Source organism: Cebus imitator, unplaced genomic scaffold (genome assembly GCF_001604975.1).
Source record: "Cebus imitator isolate Cc_AM_T3 unplaced genomic scaffold, Cebus_imitator-1.0 Scaffold87, whole genome shotgun sequence".
NCBI classification, from domain to species: domain Eukaryota; kingdom Metazoa; phylum Chordata; class Mammalia; order Primates; family Cebidae; genus Cebus; species Cebus imitator.
The window spans coordinates 6540578-6546945 of NW_016107402.1; positions in this window are offsets into that span (position 1 = coordinate 6540578).

The window sequence follows — 6368 nt, forward strand, 5'->3', positions numbered from 1 at the left end:
AACCTCCGCCTCCCGGGTTCAGGCAATTCTCCTGCCTCAGCCTCCTGAGTAGCTGGGATTACAGGCACGCGCCACCATGCCCAGCTAATTTTTTGTAGTTTTAGTGGAGACGGGGTTTCACCACGTTGACCAGGATGGTCTCGATCTCTTGACCTCGTGATCCACCCGCCTCGGCCTCCCAAAGTGCTGGGATTACAGGCGTGAGCCACCGTGCCCGGCGGAAAAACATTTTTTTTTAAAGTTCAGAGTGTGGTGGCTCATGCCTGTAATCCCGACACTTTGGAAGGCTAAGGCAGGAAGATTGCTTGAGGACAGGAATTTGAGACCAGCCTGGGCAACCTAGAGACCCTGTCTCTACAAAAATTAAAAAATTGGCCAGGCATAGTGGTGTGTGCCTGTGGTCCCAGCTGCTCAGGAGGCTGTGGTGGGAGGATCACTTGAGCCCAGGAGATCAAGGCTACAGTGAGCTGAGATCATGTTATTGCACTCCAGCTTGAGCAACAGAGAAAGATCCTGTCTCAAAAAGCCAAGAAATAAAATCACTAAATAATATATATGTATATTTTTGAAACGGAGTCTTGCTCTGTGGTCCAGGCTGGAATGCAATGGCATGATCTTGGCTCACTGCAACCTCCACTTCCCGGGTCCTGGTTCAAGCAATTCTCCTGCCTCAGCCTCCTGAGTAGCTGGGATTACAGGCATGCACCACCATGCCCAGCTAATTTTTGTGTTTTTAGTAGAGACAGGGTTTCACCATGTTGATCAGGCTGGTCTTGAACTCCTGACCTCGTGATCCAACTGCCTCTGCCTCCTAAAGTGCTGGGATTACAGGCATGAGCCACTGTGATTGGCCAATAATAAATTTTTTTAAAAGTTCAGTGTGAGTGGAGTTGCCTGGCAATCAATGCTTGAGAAATACACATAGCTAGAGAGTGACAAGCTTCTTACACTATGTATACCACAGAGAAACAGCAGAAATTTATAATTGTTTTTGCACTGTCAGTTGTGTGATATACACAAATATTTCTCATCAGAGGTCTTTTTTATCCCTGATGCATTAATGAAATGACTTGAGCAATGAAATGTATTGTTCCTGAGAAAGAGCTCTGGAAGGCTGGAAAGTTTGTGATTAGAATTCTAGAACCCAGTCCAGCCCATGGCAAAATTCTGAAGAGAATATAAAATTAATTAATTAATTAATTAACTTATTTATTTTTGAGATGGAGTTTTGCTCTTGTTGGCCAGGCTGGAGTGCAATGGTGCGACCTCAGCTCACTGCACTTTCCGCCTCCCGGTTTCAAGCGATTCTCCTGCCTTAGTCTCCTGAGTAGCTGAGATTACAGGCACCTGCCACCATGCCCAGCTAATTTTTTGTATTTTTAGTAGAGACAGGGTTTCAACCATGTTGGCCAGGCTGGTCTTGAACTCCTGACCTCAGGTGATCCTCCCGCCTCCTCCTTCCAAAGTGCAGGGATTACAGGCACGAACCACTGCGCCTGGCCTAAGAGTACGTAAAATTTTCCCTTTCCCCTTCCTATTTATTTTCTCTTTCCTTCCACCCCCTGCCACAGCCCTCATATATCCAGAAGGATCTCTTTGATTTCCACCAGAGGCCTAAAATGGTAGAAATAGAAGGGGTTATTTTTGGAACTCAGAGGTTATTTTGGTCCATCTTCCTTATTTTACAGTCTTGGAAAGAGACTCTGGGTGAGGAAATCGGTTACTCCTGGTTTCCCTTCCATCTCTCTGGTTTGGTGCTGAGCCTTACTCTTTTTCTTCTGAGGAAATCTCAAGGACTCTTTTGACTTTAACATCTGTATACTAAAGCCTCTAAGATTTGGATTCCCAGCCTTGTTTGTCTCTCTGAGCCCTAAACCGTTTAACTGGCTACTGTACATTTCTTTGTTGTTTTTTGAAACAGGGTCTCTTGCTGCTGCTCAGACTGGAGTGCAGTAGCATGACCATAGCTCACTGCAGCCTTGACCTCCTGGGCTCAAGCAATTCTCCAATCTTGGCCTCCTGAGTAGCCGAGACCACAGGTGTGTGCCACCATACCTGGCTAATTTTTTATCTTATTTAAACATTTTTTGGACTCTGGGCAAGGCCCACTTTGGCCAATTAGAAGATACACTGTGGTCAGGCAGGCAAGCTCCTGACCACAGGCAAGCTCCAACTGTGTGGCTTTTATCATGCATGATAAACCCCTGGCTTTCCTGCCAGATAGTAGAGCATGGGCCTTGGCCTGGGAAGGCACTACTCTTGTATCTGCTACTGCCCTCCCATGGTCACCCCAATCTTACAGGCACTGCTCCAGCGGCTTGATTTCCCCGCTGCCTTCCTTATCTCTATACTCCTACAAAGCCAGGGCCAGGCTCCCCATCCCTACCTCCCACTGAGGTGTTCCCTGCCTGCCTGAGTCTGGGCAGCTCTGCGGCTGTGATCTGTGTACCCTCCAACCCAGGCAGAGACTGAGGGTATGCAGTGTGCGTTAATGCCCACGTGGCATTGTGGCACTGTTGGCCCCCTGGCAGCATGGGCAACATGACCTTCCATTAACCTCAAGTCTCGTTCTCATTTGTAGTGTTTTATATGTGGGTCACTAGTGTATTTATTCTCTCTCCCATCCCTACACTCTGGATCATTGTGCAGCCTTAATCAGGGTTTTAATTCTTTGATTTTTTTGAGCTCAAAGAGAGAATTCTCATTTTTCCTACTCAAACTAATATCCATACCAGTGGTTTGTTGTTGTTTTTGTTGGAAACCGAGTTTCGCTCTCGAGTTTCGCCCAGGCTGGAATGCAGTGGCGCAATTTTGGCTCACCACAACTTCTGCCTCCCAGGTTCAAGCGATTCTCCTGCCTCAGCCTCCCGAGTAGCTGAGATTGCAGGCATGCGCCACCACGCCCAGCTAATTTTGTATTTTTAGTAGAGGTGGGGTTTCTCCATGTTGGTCAGGCTAGTCTCGAACTCCTGACCTCAGGTGATCCGCCCGCCTCGTCCTCCCAAAGTGCTGGGATTACAGGCATGAGCCACTGTGCCTGGCCCATGCCAGTGTTTTATACCTTGGACTTAAAGTCAGTTTAGGTTGGGGCAACAGAGTTCTCACTCATGTTTAAGATCTCCTTATTTCAGCTCCGTAAGATCAAAGAGAAGTCTTTCCCTTCTCTCTTTTACCTTCAGGATTCTCATGACTTGCAGCTGACTCTTCTAGGCAATTTCCATAGATCTGCAGTCCTGCCTCTGTCACAGTCTCTGTTGTCCCCACATCTACACAACTTCCTGCACTGTTGCCCTTCTGATGTTAATAAAAGCAGCTGTTACTACCCCCAAAAAAACAAAAACATTTTTTTGTAGAGACAGAGTCTTGCTATGTTATCCAGGCTGGTGTTGAACTCCTAGGCTCAAGTGACCCTCCTACCTTGGCCTCCCAAAGTGCTGGGATTACAAGCATGAGCCACCATGCCTGGTCTCTACAGAACATTTCCATCTGATCTTTCATGTTCTCCCAGCATGTCCAGAGATCAATTTATGACCTCCCTGCTCACCAACAAATCTCCTCTAACATTCCCCACACCAGAAAACCCATACCTCCCCTGACCAAGTGCAGTTATCATCTGAAAACCAATTTCTCCTTTAGGGTCCTCCCTCCCAATCCAATCAACCACCAGGACTGCAACTTCTCAATTTAGTCCACTTCTTTTATTTACTTATTTTTTTTCTTTCTTTTTTTTTCTTGTCAGATGGAGTCTTGCTCTGTCGCCAGGCTGGAGTGCAGTGGCACAAACTCGGCTCACTACAACATGTGCCTCCCAGGTTCAAGCGATTTTCCTGCTTTAGCCTCCCGAGTAGCTGGGACTACAGGTGTGTGCCACCATGCCCAGCTAATTTTTGTGTTTTTAGTAGAGATGGGGGTTTCACCATGTTGGTCAGGCTGGCCTCGAACTCCCAACCTCGTGATCCACCCACCTCAGCCTCCCAAAGTGCTGGGATTACAGGCATGAGCCACTGGGCCTGGGCCTGGCCTATTTACTTATTTTTTTACAGACAGAAGTCTCCCTATATTGCCCAGACTGGTCTCGAACTACTGGCTTCAAATGATCCTCACACCTTGGCCTCCCAGTGTTGGGATTAGGGGTGTGATCCACTGCACCTCAACACAACTTTGTCCACTTCTCCCTGTCTTCACTGCCACTACGTTACAGCCTGCCACTATTATTATCATTATTATTATTTTGGCCTGAATTTACTGCAATACTCTTGTAACTCCTAAATTACTCTCTTCCTTTTTTTGTCTTTTGACATGGAGTTTCACTCTGTTGCCAGGCTGGAGTGCAGTAGCACCATCTCTGCTCACTGCAACTTCTGCCTCCCAGATTCAAGCATTTCTCCTGCCTCAGCCTCCCGAGTAGCTGGGACTACAGGTGCCTGCCACCACACCTGGCTATTTTTTATATTATTAGTAGAGACAGGGTTTTACCATATTGGCTAGGCTGGTTTGGAACTCCTGACCTTGTGATCCACCTGCCTCGGCCTCCCAAAGTGCTGGGATTACAGGCATGAGCCACCGCGCCTGGTCTACTTTCTTCTTCTTTTTTTTTTTTTTTGAGACGGAGTTTCGCTCTTGCTACCCAGGCTGGAGTGCAATGGCGCGATCTCGGCTCACCGCAACCTCCACCTCCTGGGTTCAGGCAATTCTCCTGCCTCAACCTCCCGAGTAGCTGCCACCATGCCCAGCTAGTTTTTTGTATTTTTTAGTAGAGACGGGGTTTCACCATGTTGACCAGGTTGGTCTCGATCTCTTGACCTTGTGATCCACCCGCCTCGGCCTCCCAAAGTGCTGGGATTACAGGCTTGAGCCACCGCACCCGGCCTTACTTTCTTCTTAAATTTACTTCCCATACTGCAACCAGAGTAAACTTCTTGAAATGTAAACCAGAGCCTGCTATGCTCCTATTGACCCTTTATTATTATTATTATTATTATTTGAGATGGAGTCTCGCTGTGTTCCTCAGGCTGGAGTGCAGTGGTGTGATCTCAGCTCACTACAGTCTCTGCCTCCCAGGTTCAAGTGATTCTCCTGCCTCAGCCTTTTGAGTAGCTGAGACTACAGGCACACACCACCACAACCAGTTAATTTTTGTATTTTGAGTAGGGACAGGGTTTTACCATGTTGACCAGGCTGGTCTCAAACTCCCGACCTCAAAAGATCTGCCTGCCTTGGCCTCCCAAAATGTTGGGATTACAAGCATGAGCCACCATGCACAGCCAATTCTTTATTGTTAATAGCTCATTATTGTTTGTATCAAAAGATTAAAGTCCAGCTGAGCACGGTCGCTCACGCCTGTAATCCCAGCACTTTGGGAGGCTGAGGCAGGTGGATCATGTGAGGTTGGGAGTTTCAGACCAGCCTGACCAACGTGGAGAAACCCTGTCTCTGCTAAAAATACAAAATTAGCCAGGTGTGGTGGCACATGCCTGTAATCCCAGCCACTTGGGAGGCTGAGGCAGGAGAATCGCTTGAACCTGGGAGGCGGAGGTCGTGGTGAGCTGAGATCGTGCCATTTGCACTCTAGTTTGGGCAACGAGCAAAACTCCATCTCAAAAAAAAAAAAAAACCCACACTAAAATCCTTATTTTCCTCCTTTCTGCCCAGTTACCCAGTATTATCTACTGCCATCCTTTCTTTTACAGTGCAGCATCATGCTGGCCTCCTTCAGCTCCTCACCAGTGCCAAGTTCCTTCCTTGCTCAGGGCCCTTGAACATGGTGTTCTTTTGTTTCCCTTCTCTCCTTGCCCGGCCAGTTCCTCCTCATCCTTCATGTTTTAGTTGAATCTCGTCTCCTCAGGGAAACCTTCCTTGACTCCTCTCAGGAGGTTATGCCTGTCTGTACTTCCTCATTGCACTTTCTACAAGTGTAATTGAACAACTATTTGAATAACTATTGGCATAGTCTCAGTTTCTCCGACTAGTCTGCTTCAAGGAGAAATGAACTTTCTCCCCAGCACACTGCCTGGCCCTCAGTGAATATTTGTTGAGAGATTGAATGCTTCATTTACCCAGTGGCAGAGCTGAAACTAGAACCTAAACATTTCCAGTAGAGTATTATTTTCTCCAAACCATGAAATGATACCACATATTCCCATTGCCCCTCTGTCTTTCTAGTGATTAATTACATCAGTCTTCTGGGTTCTGTTTCTTCAGGGGCGTGTTAAAAGCCATCATGGTAAACTAATCCAGGTTTGGAGAGTACCCTTTTCCCAAGGATAATTTGCATTTTTTTTTTTTTTTGAGACGGAGTTTCACTCATGTTACCCAGGCTGGAGTGCAATGGCGCGATCTCGGCTCACCGCAACCTCCGCCTCCCGGGT